Source organism: Typopeltis vanoorti, chromosome 17, assembly GCF_054136105.1.
Source record: "Typopeltis vanoorti isolate ZY-2024b chromosome 17, IOZ_Tvanoo_1.0, whole genome shotgun sequence".
Lineage (NCBI taxonomy): Eukaryota > Metazoa > Arthropoda > Arachnida > Uropygi > Thelyphonidae > Typopeltis > Typopeltis vanoorti.
Window position 1 is genome coordinate 83,952,469 of NC_143565.1, and position 15,481 is coordinate 83,967,949.

Sequence of the window (15,481 nt, forward strand, 5' to 3'; positions counted from 1 at the left end):
TGTTCTTCTACCCATTGTCACTATGAAAAATCTCCTCCACATTAATCTGATAACTCCTCACTTACTTATACATCTCAATCATTCTGGATCTTCTATAGGCTCTTCAAGTTGCATTTTCTCAATCTGTCCTCATGTCACATATTTCACCTGACACTGACTTAGTGAACTTTCTCTGGAGACTCTCTAGGTTTCAGAGAAGGTTCCTATTGTGTTTAAATTCCATTCCCTGTGAAAACTAAAATTGGCAACAATCTGTGCACAGTAGTCCATTTTGTGTAGCCTGATCAAGGCCTTATTATTACTGCTATTTATTAATTATTATTATTTATTTTTTTGGCACAAAGTATCCTAATTTCTTTATTTGGCTTAACTGAATAAACTATCCAACTTTCTTCTGCTGTGTTATAATTAGATCGTTATGTTAATATAATAATAAGCAGCTAATCAAAAGTTCTGTGAATAAAATTTAAATTATGATTATAAAAGTTTGGTTTCCAAATTATAAAATTTTGGAATTTAGACATAATTATTTTAATTTACTTATCCTTGAAAGCAGTAAAAAATTATCAATTACTTTGGTCATGCTATTATGCAGTTTCTTTGCCTGTTAACAAATGTATTAAAAAATAACAAACAGGATTCAAAAGTCAATCTTTGTATGAGACAGTATCAATGTTCAATGTATTCTGTTGATTCACGTCTATAAAGGAATGGGAATGATCTGAATGATATTTTTATATAGTATTTTTAATATAGTGTATTTATTTATTTATTTTCATTCAAGCTCTTGAGTAAAAATGAAAATAAAACTAGACAAACAGAAAAGAGCGATTACCACTCATTGCGTTTAACTGAATATGCACATTTTATTTAGCTATCAGAGATTTAAAAATATAATAGAATCAGTACATGAAAATCATTTTTAAAGCAAAACATGATACTTATTAGATAATATATGCAGAGCTAGGAACAGCTTATTTTCAATATCTCTATATGATAATGCATAAAATATTGCTAAGAAATTATTGTATTTTATGAGTAAAGTCATGATCTGATCTTATTTAGAAGAAAACAGGCAAAAAACAGTACTACGGTATATACTAATCATATGCACTTCAAAATTAACAGCTGGAGTAACATTATTCTGCAGAATATTGCTCCAGCTGTTTAAGTACCATTCAAGTACATGATACATGAAAATATGCAAACATATGTAAAATTAAGAAAATAAGTTTTGCAAAAATTTAAAACAGTTTAGTAAATAAAACAAAAACAATGAAAAACAGCATAACTTTGGCATATTATAGAAGTAAATGGACTATTCATTTTAAGTCTGGAGACTTCTGAAGTTCATGTACACATGGACTAAAAATCTGGTTCAATTCATTTGCTGTTTGTTGCAGTTTCACATCTTAATAAGATGAGTTTTTATATCTCAACCACAATAGGATTTGCAGTATTTTTTTTTTCATTATACACTTGGATTTTTATCACAGTCCTGAATAGATTCAGAATTTCTAATTGCCATAAAGCCAATGATATCTTTAACAATTCCACTATATTTACAATCAAAATTTGTTTCCATCGGCTTTTCTTCTGATGTGGCCATTTTTGGTCTGACATTACAAATGACTATCTTAAGACATCCAAACAAAGGCACAAAACACGATAAGAGATGTTCTTTTGGTTCTTGTTTAGTACATAAATACAAGCAGCAGAAAACTTGTAGATAAGGGATAGCAAACAGAAGTATCCACAAGAAGAAAGGAACATCAGGGAGGTGCTGCCATAAGAACATCCATGTGGAACTTGAAGCAGATTTTGAAGAATGATAGAGTTTAGTATGCTCCAAGGTTAAAATGTTGTATTGATCACTTAGTTCAAACAGGTAGTACACAGTTATAAGAGAAAGGCCAAGATAAATAAACAACAATAACCAGGCAATTCTTTGACGAAACTTCATCCTTTCTCCAAGCCATGAGATTAAAATGATCTCACCTAAAATACAGAGAAATATGAAATAAATACTCATTTTAAATGACATTAGCAAAGTACACAAACATATCAAGTACTGCACTTAACTATCCCCCCCCTCACCGATTCTTTTATATTATTATTATTATATAAACAATTCAAGAGTTTAAGACTCACTGTTATTCATACAATATCAATCATATCTCCTTAAATTCATTCATTGGCGATGTATCAACTTCTGCTACCAACCCAATCCACTCATACTACAAAAAATCAAGTTCTTATATCCCTGATACTTCAAATTCCAAGGATGACCCTCTCTCAGTTCTCTCCCCCTCCTTACATATAAAGAAAAATCAGCATCTATCCTATAAAATCACCTTAATGTCTATCAAATCATCTCTTTACCACCAATCAACCAAATTCTGAAAATAACAAACTCTGAATCTCTCCTCACAGCAGGGCAAGCATTTTAACCTCCCAAACGTCCAGGACATCTATAGACGTCCAGCTAATTCTGGATTTGATTCAGCCCACCTGTTGAAAGAACATGGATAAGAAGTGCAATTTGCCGTGATGCCGTTTAGATGTGATAAACCCTCACACTGAAGAGAACACTTGATAGGATTATCTCACGTTCATAGCTGTTTCTCAGTTGCCTATAACAAGAAACACAGTTCCTTGTTCCATGCTGAGTAACTGGATCTTAGTTATATTGGATAGACTAAAAATATAGAAATTATTTATATTTTTGTTTTCTCTTTTTATTGTACAATACAATTTTAATGCCTGGACAAAATAAAGATCCTTCCATAATTTCTTCACTTAAATAATGCCTTACCTTGGAGAACCAATTTCATTTTTAATTTTTTTTGCACTAATTTTTTCTAATCGCTTACTCCATAAAACATTTCCTTTGTTCTCGAATAACTTAATGCACGATAAGTATTTGAAATATTATTAAAAAAAAAAAAAAGAAAACCGGCTGCAGACATTCCAGATTATATTATTTTTATTTTTGTTCAAAATCATCGAAATCGAATAATACTTCACAGATTTCCTTTAGGATGCAGTTAATCGACTTTGCTTTATAGAAAATAACATGAAATTCTTTAATCATGTCACTAAATTTTTTTCTTTATATAGTAATTACTGTTTTTGCACTTTCACTTTCTTGGTTTCCCTGTATAATTGGTCATTGCAAAATCAAATTAACAGTTATGATTTAAATTATATGTATATATTTTCTGCATAATTCAGATATTATGCTCCAATTTTTAAAGTAAGAGATACTTTTGCTTATATTCTATAATTCAAAATATGTATATACAAATGCATCAAATGCGAAATGAAATTTCACATTTGATGCATTTGTATATACATATTTTGAATTATATTTTTACCATAGAATTGAATTTATTTCGCCTTTGATAGTTTAACCCCCCCCCCTCGGTGCATCACTATCACACACCTGAAAACTGTTATGAAAGACAGGTACAGTTTTTATTTAATTCGTTATTTTTCTCTAGTAATTGTTCCACATAACTTTTTTTCGATACCGAAACTAGGTGGCGATTATTATAACTCAGAAAATGTACATATTATTTTCTGATTATTAAAAATCAGGAAATTATGTGATATTCGGTAATAGGGGAAATTAATATTTAAAATCACTGTCATCCTACAAATGCAATATCAGAATAAAGAAAGATGGAAAAAACCAAACAAGAAATTTCTTCCTGTAAAATATTCAGATATTGTTTGAGGCTCTTTAGCGTGCTGCCTACTGGGCGTGTTCTATTGTTCCGTTTCTCAGTGGGGGTTAGTAATCTCTATTAGCTTACAGCTTATTACTGGGCAGAAAGGAATATTAGTAAGTATACTCAAGACACAATTCATTTACGAGATGGCAGGCAGCAGAAACAGTAACATTCAGAGTAAGAAAAGGAAACTTCATGAGATGCAGAAAAGTAGGAGCTTTCACCTTTCGAGCAGCTCTTGTTCCACTGACGAGGAGAGAAATCTTTCTAGCTCTGAAGATAACGATTCTGCCTGTACTTTAGATATGCCTTTGTGCAGAAAATTGGTGATCGCCACTGAACGTACACCAGTTCATCTTGAAGGCGAATTTTTTAAGTTGTTTTTATAAACAGAATGATCAATTATTCTTTTGAAATGTCTAATAGTATATTTTCGAAGGAATAAAATATTCTTTGGAATACTTTGGAACTGGAATACTCTTTCCAGTACCTCTTGAAGACGAATTTTAAGTTGTTTTTATAACACACAGAATGACATATTATTCCTTCGAAGTGGCTTATAGTACATTTTTGAAGAAATAAAATAAAATAGGGAAACTATTGGGAGTATCTCATGCCTCCTCTGTGCAAACTTTTTTTCATGTCAACAACCGCAAGACTTTAGTATCAATACCACGTTATTACTATATGTAGAGAAATTAACATAACAGATGAGACTAAATATGTTTTTTCAAGCATCCAGGAAACTGAGTGATGGCCTTGTAGTGTGCTTTATTGCACAACCAAATCATGATTATATCAGATGTTATAATGGCAAAAATAGTAAGAAAAAAATCATTTGCACTTTCTTTTCAAAATACAAAGAAAGAATATTGTAAATTCACCCAAAGAAAATACTACATATTTTTCTTCTGTTATCTGATTTTTTTTTCTTCTAGTACAAAGAGGAAATCACTGCATATAACATAGGGTATGCAAGAGGGCAAAAATTTGGAAATTGATTACATTATAACGAATAGAGAAATCATGTTAGAAAAAATTGTTCACATGAGAGTTCTAATATCAGCAGACATAACGACATTTTCTTCTAGTTTAGATACGTGGCATTGTTGAAGTAGATAAAACTTTGCTACTATTTTACACTAAGATGAATATGCATGTTCCCTAAGTGATTTACGCTTGTAACAGTTGTTTTGCTGCGAATGATTTATAAAATAAATTCTCTGAAATATCTGCAGATTGAATAGGCCTATAACTCCCCATCCCCAAAAAAATAAGATTATGTAAAGCATATGCTCCTTTTCTTTTAAAATAATTCAAATCCTATTTTTCAAGATAATTGTATCAAATAATTTATAATTTTTCGAAATTAAAGGTGAAACTAATCATTATAAATTAAGAACTTATTTTAACATAAATACTATATCAACCTGTAAGAGAAATGTCTGTATTTCTTTCTATGTTAGGATGTCTACTAATTAACAATTGAAAACGAAACACGGCATTCTTGGTGTATCTTGCACTACAGCTTGAGGCACTTTAGTGTGACTAATGGAGAGTTGTTCCCTCTTTTCTTTCTCAATAGCAGTGAGAGTAATCTAAGCTTTTAGATTTTCCTCCAGCTAAGAGGATTATTATCAATTATTTCTAAGACAGATTATTTCAGAAATAGCAACCAGCAGCAGTAGTACAAGTAGTAATATTTAGATTTTTTAAGAAAAAGAAACAAAAATAATACTACTGAACTTTATTTTGTGTGGTATGCATATAAACAATTTTGCATGGTGAAAATATAGCATAGTATTTCTAAAATTTCAAATAATTTCAGCAGACAGTAGAACAGCTGATTTTGGATTGCAGACAAATAGTACAGAATGAAAAGCTTCGCAGTACAACAATCTTATTGCCGTATTTCTTTTGTCAAAATGGTAAAATGAAGCAATAGATTTTGAATACTGTCTAGAAAAAACTTTCAAACCTGTAGAAATTTGGAGTAGTTATGCAACTGAGTTCCAGGAGAGGATAAGGGGAGAGGAGGGGGGGGGTAAGCATTAGAAATCTTCAAAATGAGCAAAAATTTTGAATCATTCCGTATATGATATCTTTCATATTATATTTTCAACATATCTACAAGGATATGCACTGGATATTATCGTAATGTGCATAAAAAAAAAAAAAAAAAGACGAAGGCAAAGAATCATTGCTAAAATATCATTGGATAGTAATTTTTGATACCAAAAAAAAAAAGACTCACAATCGAAAAAACCGAGTAATGCATTTCAACATCTGTTGTTCATAAAGACAAAACAAAAAAAAATCGTTTGTAAAACTGAAATGTGATGATCCATATAATAGTATTTTGCTAGGAAAGAAAGCAAAAGGTCATATTTCAATAAATATTATTTAAAAATATAAACATGTGACATAATATTTTCAAAGCAAACATTTGAAAATTCACGAAAAAAATAGTTTCTATATTATAAATAAAGTGAAAGAACAATCAGTGCAATCTTCCAGTGCACTGATTTGAAGAATAAAATACAGCAAATTTACTATTACTAAACAGATTCATTGCAAAGGCTGATCGGTGGTTATTTCATGATAGATTATTTTCGCATATGTGAAATTCGTTTCAATTTTTGTGAAGAGACAACAATAAATCATTTTAGAGGCAAAAAGGTCAAATATTTTAGGACAGTAAAGGAAATTACAAGTAACACAATAGACGAAAAGACAGGTGACACAAAGGTCACTCACCAACAGTTAATCCACTAATGGCTCTAGAATAACCGCAACGGGATTAACTGCGGAGGGACCTAATGGCAGGATAAAAGCTAGAATACCAATGAAGTTTTGATCCATGAAAAAAGCTAGGTAGGCCTAGCTATTTCACCCACCTCAGCTGGTTGGGGGGGGGGGGTTAAGCTCATCTTTGCTTCTAAATCCTTTCCACAACTGATGGAAAGATAAAATCTGAGCATAGTAGTTCAGATGTGAGCATATTATAGTAACCTTATGAAGAGGGAAAATAACTTGTTCTTAATAGCTCAAGCTCTGGAAAATCTACATATTAAAAAATTCAGGACTAAGTTTACAAAAGTGTTCTTCACTAACAGTTCTGCAAATAGTTATGTCACATTCAGCTTCAAGTTATTTCAAATTACTTTAACTTCATCATGACAGGCCAAGATATTCAAAGCCACAAAATTTCTAAAACTATGCATCAACCAATCAATTCACTGTTCTAACTAATTCAATTGCAATCAAGATTGGCTTAATAGGTTATCCAACATATATATATGAATATATATATATGTTGATTAGTAGTTGGAAGGGGATCAATCGTTCAATGCTGTTGGCACACTCTCCCTCGATGAGTCTTTAGACTCCCTGGAGGTGTTACATAATAATAATAATAATAATAATAATAATAAAGATCGGTGTGATGTAACAGACTACAGTTTAACTAGCATGCTCAGATCAAATAATAAAATTTCATTATTTTTCTCCAAATAGCAATTCCTGCCATTTCTGAAAAAAGAAAAAAATTCAGTATTCTAAAATTCCCATTACTTACTTTAGTTTGTCTTATATTTTTGTTCTAATCTGTTTCTCATATGTAACTGTTCTAATAATCGAGTATATATTCTAATTAAAAAAAAAAATTAAACATTCCATTCACATAATGCTTATTGGTTTATAAATTTAACTTACAATATATTCAGAAAAAGTAGCATAACATAACAGTTTCTTGTTGGTTTATTAAAAATGTTTCACCTCTTCTTCTATTAAAATGTCAGGCTTAATCCTTTCCACATAGTCTGTTATATCTGTTAATGCTTGTATTCTCTGCCTCATTTTCTTGGGATGAAAAATTAGAGTTACCAAGAAGGGAAAAAAACAAAAAAATAACACTCTATATGAGACCATCTAACTCACTTTAAGTAGAAAAGCTTTTAAAAAGGTTCTATTAGAGATTTAAACTGTTGTCTTTCCAAAGAAAGAGAACATGCCAGCAAAGGTTGGTCGATTGGTAGAGCCTCTGCTACTAATGGTTCGCAAAAAGTTAAGCAAGTTTGAGCGTGGTTAGTAGTTGGAAGTGGTCATCGTTCGATGCTGTTGGCACACTCTCCCTCAATGAGTCTTTGGACTCCCTGGAGGTGTCACATAATAATAATAATCATTACTGACCTGAGTTACATAGCCTCATAAAGTGTTCTACATGAAAATATATAGAATACAGAATTATCTTAATGTAAAGTTTGTTGGTTTGGTGTGATAACAGATAATTTGATACTAGTACAACATTTGAATCTTAAAACAATCTGCCATGTATCCTGTTTTGTCTATATTTCATTATTCATCTGTGGAAAAATGATACTTCATAATGTTTGGATATATAAAGGGCCCACCACTTTTCACAAGTTACCATCAGTGCTTGATAGACGGATATCACTCTGAATGGTAATTATCCATTTCACAGTTGTTATAGAATGAAATGTTTTACCAGTTTTAGCTCTAACAGAAAAACCTGTTACATTGATTTTCAAGTAGGGATCACCAGAAATAATAAAATTAGTTGAAGTCATAATTATTAGATCTTGAATGATTAAATTTGCTTTCAGGTGCTTTTAAAAAGCCATTTGAAAAATTAATCCTGCTTTATTTTCTACAGGTGTATTATACACCATGCTAGGCTGGGTGAGATGAGATTGCAATGGATGCCTGTTATGTTGCTAGCCTGGTTGGCCAAATGGTTAGCATATCTGCTCTCCAGCCAAAAGGCTTTGGGTTCAAATCCTGCTGTGGGCATGGATGTTTGTGATTGTGGAAATACCAGTGGTGGTGATGGGCAATAGATGAATTGGTGTAGATAATGATAGTAGTTTTTGGTTCGTTGTAGAGTAGGTGCCCTCCCTCGATGAGTCCCTTGGCCTCCCTGGAGGTGTCATGTAATAATAATAATAATATATATTATATATAAGTTCCCCTTCGCCATCACAACAGTAGTCATCTTGCAGTAAGCTCCTGCCCCTCCTTTTCTATCCTCACTGTAGACAGGCTCATCCAGCAATCAGTAAATAGAATTCTTAACAGTTTACCAAACACTATGTTCTAAACTTAATGTGTCAGTGTATACTGTATTTATAATTCTGAGGACAGCTTTAATAGAGAGTGAAACACTGAGTAATACCTTATTATTTAAATAAATTTTATTCTCTTAAAACTGTCACTTTTTTTTATGCTATCTTAGGTAATAAGCTAAGTCAAGATATCTGCTTCAAAAAGCTGTGCTACTTCCTATACATACTTCCAACCACTGTGGAATTCTGTTCTTAATCCAATTTTTCCAATACCTGAACCATGACTTTCAGTCAAATGGAGAACACATTAATATATTATTAATGACCTGCACACAATAGCCCAAGTGAGGTCTTATCAACACTTTGTAAAGAGGCAAAATGACACCTTATCTTTACACGTGAATTCGTATCAGCGTTGGAATTATCTTTTGAGTTGTATTTGTAATCTTTGCTACATGGCCCCTGAATTTCAGCTTCCTATCTGCTAACACTCCAAGATCCCTAGCTTCATCAGTTTCTTCAAGCATAATCCCACCAATACAATATGATATTGGATATCTAATCACACCGAAGTGCATGACTTTTACTGACATTGAATTGATATCCATTTTCCCATGCAATAATATGACAATAAATTTCCCATGCAATAAATAGACAGATAAGTTTTAGAATATTAGTATCTAGAGTAGCGGTTTTCAAGGTGAAAACCTTGATAAAAAATTTTGGAACCCTGACAATTTTTACTGATTATAAATAAAACAATAAATCAAAAATAATTTATTGAAAATACAAGAAAAATAAATAAATAAATAACTGGTAATTAATGTGAAGGATTAAACTTCTTTGCTTTCAAAATTTGGTTTAATTGTGGATAGCTGAATTCTGATATGAGGAGTGGCCTCCAACTTACTTCTGTATTTTGTTTTTTTTTTTCAGATTAGAGTGAAAATCTGCTGTCATACAAATATGTGGTATTAAAAGGCAACAAACAATGAATTGTCTTTGAATAAATTTGGATATTCATCTATTAAGTCACACCAAAACTCATTTAATGAAACTTCGCTAAATTTAACTTATTTGGCTGTTTGATGTCAGGTCGATGAGATTTTCAATATTCTGAAGTAAACAGTTCCTCTGGTTTTGCTTTAATATTGAAAGTATTATTGTCATCTTTTAGTAGAGGAAAGTATTCCACATTATTATTAATGCCACATTTATTGATTTTAGATGACAAGTAATTTCTTTTTGAATTTCCTCGTCAATTTCACAGTTTAATTCCTGTAAAAAAAGTCATTTAAAGTTGGAAATGGATCCATATTTTTTTTTTTCAACAGCAATGGTTCAGTATTGTAACTTTCATAATAATGATCGTAATTTATCTTTTGTGTTGAAAATATTTGTTTACATTTTTTTCCTTGAAGGAAGAGCGAGAAGCATCATTCAATGTTGTGAATATATCCGCAAGATAAGCAATTTGACTCAACCATGAAACATTTCTAAAGCAGTCTGCTAATAGAAATTTGCCACTGTGTAAGGCTATTGCGAGCTGACAAGAACTCTGCCACGTGACAGCCATCTAATTTCAGTACGTACCAGCAAAGATGTATGTTGGCTGCCCATATCTTCACATCTAATTTTGAATAATCTTGTTTTAATGGCTGTGTTTTTACAAAGTTAATAATTTTCACGGCTTCATCTAAAATACATTTTACAGATGGAGGGATATTTCAAGCAACCAGTGCATATCTATGAAGAACACAGTGACTAATTGTACACGTTTCAGCAACATTTTTAATTCGTGTCATCATCCCTTTCACAGGTCCTATCATTGACTATGCACCACTGCTACATACATCGACACATTTCTCCCAAATTATTACACTGCTCTTCATAAAATTATGGGTACATTTAAATATCATTTCTCCAGTTGTATTGGTTTATAAATTTTCACACAGTAACATGTCTTCTTCAATAGAATTATTGTAGTAATAATAAACAAAAACTAATAAAATTCATAGGTTTGCAACATCTGTTGTCTCATCTAATTGTAAAGAGCACTTATCACGGCTGAAGTCTTAAAATAAGTTCAATGCTCAATATCCACAGTGATATCGTGAATTCTGCATGAAACTGTATTATTTGAGAAAGAAATTTTATCAATTTGTTGACAGGATTTTTCATTGAACATACACTGAACAATATTTGATGCATGGTTTTATGAGAGTTTCTGATATTGTATGCATTTCACCTGCTCATACAATAGGAAACTATTGTTGCCCTTTCGTTATCTGACATTTTCAACATAAAATGTTTAGTTTTGTCAAAAGACTCAAGTTTTCTTTCAAAAAATTTGATATCTTTATTTTTATATTCTGAATGGTTCTGTAAAACTCGATGTAGCTTAGAAATACCAAAGCTCTTTACATCGATTTTTACTAAGGTCAAGTTTCATGAGAACTGTTACAAAAATAACCTTGTTTGTATCTATGTATTTTATGTTAAAGATTAATGTAAATAACCTATGGGAACTGATTGTATTTACTGTTTTAACTAAAGTTTATAGATTGTCAAAAACAAAAGGCAATGCTTTGCCATCGGAAGTTTTGTATAATAGCTATGTATAAGAGCACAAGAAAGTTGTTAACGATGAAGTGTGTGAGAAAGTTGTTTGCGAGCTCTGCGCATGAACACCTTCAAAGTTAGTATCAAAGAGATCCGCTAGTTTCAGAGAAGTTTCCGCTGCCCGACAAGACAAAGAAAAATAGAGTGCACGGAAGAGAAAAAAGAACGAGTCGGCCTTAACAAAAAAGATCAAGGAGCACTGCTAATTTCTTTGGGGTTTACAACCCTTGGTGCAAGGTTCCAAGAAGGCGAAAATAAAAGGGGACTGAGCCGAACATCGTGAGGGGAATTCCAGGTCCAGTGACTGAGAGAGAAGAGGCGAGGTCCAGTTGCTGACAGAGGAGAGCCGAGATCCAGTTGTCGAGAGAGCAGAGGCGAAGCGCTGTTACCAAAGAGAGCCATAGGCAGTCAGCGGAGAACCAGAAGCAGTCGGACTCAGAGGAAAAATTGGGAGAACAGCCAATGCCAAGTGCCAGTCAGATGTCCTAGTGCTGCGGGAAGTCAACCGAAGCCAAAAGCTGCAGAACGATCTTCAAGTCTGAACGCTGAAACTTCTTGCCTGAACTTTTGAGCATCAGGAAGACTGCAGTCCAAGACCTGCTGATTTTCCGATAAAGCACCCCCTGAAACAAGACTCTCCAGACGGAAACCTAAGGCCTGGATGAAAGAAAAACCATGGAGACCTTGATACAGGACTTTTGGAAGGTGTTGTGACGAAGAGCCTCTGTAAGTGTATTACAACCTTTAATGTACATACTTGTAATTTAGGAGATATGTCTTAGATGGACTGATAAGAAATAGTAATAAGAAATTACTTAAATATAAAGAGCCAATAGGCTTCGTTTTGGCGATATAAACATTATTTAAATTAAGGGGATATTAAATCCCACATTGTTTTAAAACCGAATAAAAAACTCAAAACTGAAACTCTCTCTGATTCCAATCTTTGAGTTTCTTATTCGGTTTTAAAACAATGTGGGATTTAATATCCCCTTAATTTAAATAATAGTAATAAGAAATATCTATAAGAATCCTCTGATTTGTTGTTAATTGGAATATAAATTGTAAGATAACTTGCCATAGCTAGCTAATCTCTTTATGAGTAAATCAGTCTCGGCAAATTAATTTTCTTAAGCAGAGAAGTAATAGTAATTACATTGTATAGTCATTTAATATTGAAAAGGGAAAGTTTGTTTCTTTATACCAAAATATATAAGGACAGGTAGAGAGAGAGAGAGAGAGAGAGTAACCTCCCTATCACTTATTTAATGTACTTCGTTTTTTTTATTGTAAATAAATGTGTTTTAATTATATGTCAATAGAGTGCTGCCTGATTGTTTATTTTACAACGCACTGTTCCTAAAAAAAATACTGGACTTGTGAGCGAGAAACAACTAAGGCATTAAAAGTGCAGTTTAAGTACTTAAGAACCACGACTGTTTGTGTAAAGTTTTACTGAAGGAATTTGTGTTAAAGAAAGAGAGAGAGAAATCAACCAGCCATATTACTGTGTTTTATGCCAATTAAAAGATACTGATGGCGCAGTCTTATCAAATAAATTTTCTAGTATCCATAGGCATAAAACTCATAGTGTGAAAGGCAGATAAAATAAGTACGCAATAGTAAGATGGAATAGTGTGAATAAGAAAGGAATATACATTAAAAAAATAATAATAACGGTAGCAATAAATAGCACCTGTTTACAGTTCATTTCAAAATGTCTGTGCAAATTAGCTGGTGCTAAAGAACTATTCCATAAGATCTTATTGCATAAGTGTATCGAATCAGTGGCCACAGGATTTCCTGTAGTCATGAATCCGACTAATAAATAACTCGAGTTGCATTTATGTGTTTTATGACTTAGCGATGTTTTAGTATTGACAAACAACACTTCTCTTTTCCTAGATTCATCTGCTACACAAGTAATGCTAGTGCCTTGATCTGTATTTTCTCAATATCCACTTTGCCGGTCTCCTCATCACTAGAAACATGTGAACTGCTTACTACACTTTTTTTTAAACTACTTCTTCTCTCAACCGACGATCGATATTTTAATTTAGGGTATACACAATCGTAATGTCATAAATTTATATGATAATCACTTTATTTTTATATGAAAAGTACATAAGACATCACAAAACGATTGCAGTGCAAAACACCACTAATCTATGACTGATAAGCCTGCTTGTACACTGCACTCCACCAAACTATAGATGATTTCGTCAGGGGGGGGATATGACCAGTGGTGAGCTATGGAAATTTTAACAAAGGGCTCACATCGTCGAGAAAAAAAAAAAGGAAAAAAAAAAGAGGCTAACTTAGCCTTTATAATACTTGTATTGCAGCTTTGTAGAGCTTCTGACAGATATGATAATTCCTGTAGGATATCAATCCTTAATACTAGATCTTTTAAAAATTCCAAATCAAGAAGTCGGTTTAAAAAGCCCTTATACAGTATTTATCGTTCAATGCAAAATGCTTGCATAAAGCTGGGTAATTTCTCCACACAGCAAGAGCCGTTCATAAACTGCAAGCTGCCTATCAGGGTCCAAACACATGGCCGATCTTTAAAATTTCGATACTAAGGCCTTTTGCAATCGTATTAATTCTCGTTGATTTTTTCGTGATTGATGATAAAAAGCATATAATTTATCCATAAATATTTCAAAATGATTTATTTCTTTAATGCTTTTTATCGAATCGTCTAATGCTAATTGTAAATGATCGAGCTACGCAATGCCAAATCACAATGTTGGGAAATTTTTGTAGAAGTTTGATTGCAACACCTGATTTGTTTCCTAACATTACACTAGCTCTATCAGAACAAAACGCAATGAGATGATTTTTTCAATAGTTATCAGAAAATCCATATGAATTTAAAGTAGCAATTATAGTAGCATGTATACATTCCACGGTGGTATTTTCTAGTTCTACAAGATTATTAAACAAAAAGAACAAGGGGCTCGCAAATTTGAGAAAAATTTAACAAAGGGCTCGCATGAGCCCCTTATAGCTCACCACTGGATATGACTCAATTAATGGTGGGAGAATCGAATGAAAGTATTCGATTCATACATCCACCACTTGTCTCAACGGATTTTACTGAAATTTTTGAAACTTTAAGTAAATTTTTCATACATATTTTAAACTATTAATCAGAGCTCAAAAACTAATTTTATTGCAGAACCCCAAATTTTATCAGCAAAACTCTAAGGTTCTGCAAACACAAGTTGGGGACTGCTGATCTAGAACATGTTTTTCAAAATGCTCCATAGAGAAATTGGCTAGTGGAGGGGGAAAGCCAATGGCTGCACTTTCTTCTTTCTCTCTTCAAGGATTAGGCATTTGCCTGTTCCAGCTTCACTGGTCTTATTGAAATTTTTGAAACTTTATTTAAATAAATTTTTCATACATATTTTAAACTATTAATCAGAGCTCAAAAACTAATTTTATTGTGGAACCCCAAATTTTATCAGCAAAACCCTAAGGTTCCACAGAACACAAGTTGGGGACTGCTGATCTAGAACATGTTTTTCAAAATGCTCCATAGAGAAATTGGCTAGAGGAGGGGAAGGCCAATGGCCACACCTTCTTCTTCCTCTCTTCAAGGATTAGGCATTTGCCTGTTCCAGCTTCACTGGTCTTCCTCTCTCTCTTTCCCTTTGGTCTATATATCCACCTCTGTTGGTAGCCGATATCTTTCCATCCTAATTATTATTACTACTATTATTATTAAGAGAGACCTCCAAGGGAGTCAGTGACTCATTGAGAGAGGCCACATACTACATGCACCAGCTATTATACTTATTCCTGAATTCATTTGCAATGCTTGCACTCACAACATCGAATGGCAATCCATTCCAATCACGTAATAGGTTTCCTAAATAAGGACCAGGCTTCCAGCCAAACTTGTTCCACTTATTTTGTGTTTTTTTGTGAATTATTAGAATTTTTATACTTTATCCCAGAAGATATCTCTGTGATAGACAAAATATCAGAACTTAAACGATGTGTGTTGATTTATCTGTGCTATATTCTTTC

At 32.5% G+C, this 15,481-nt stretch overlaps 1 long non-coding RNA gene across 1 annotated transcript in view; it reads right to left on the bottom strand.

Annotated features, from left to right (window-relative positions):
* Nucleotides 1-841: 841 nt before the first annotated feature.
* The window catches only part of LOC150097579 (uncharacterized), a 29,651-nt gene continuing 15,011 nt past the window's right edge, over nt 842-15,481 (bottom strand). The window contains exon 2 of the long non-coding RNA XR_016549675.1: nt 842-1,998. This is a non-coding gene — a long non-coding RNA (uncharacterized LOC150097579). The remainder of the gene's footprint in view (nt 1,999-15,481) is intronic.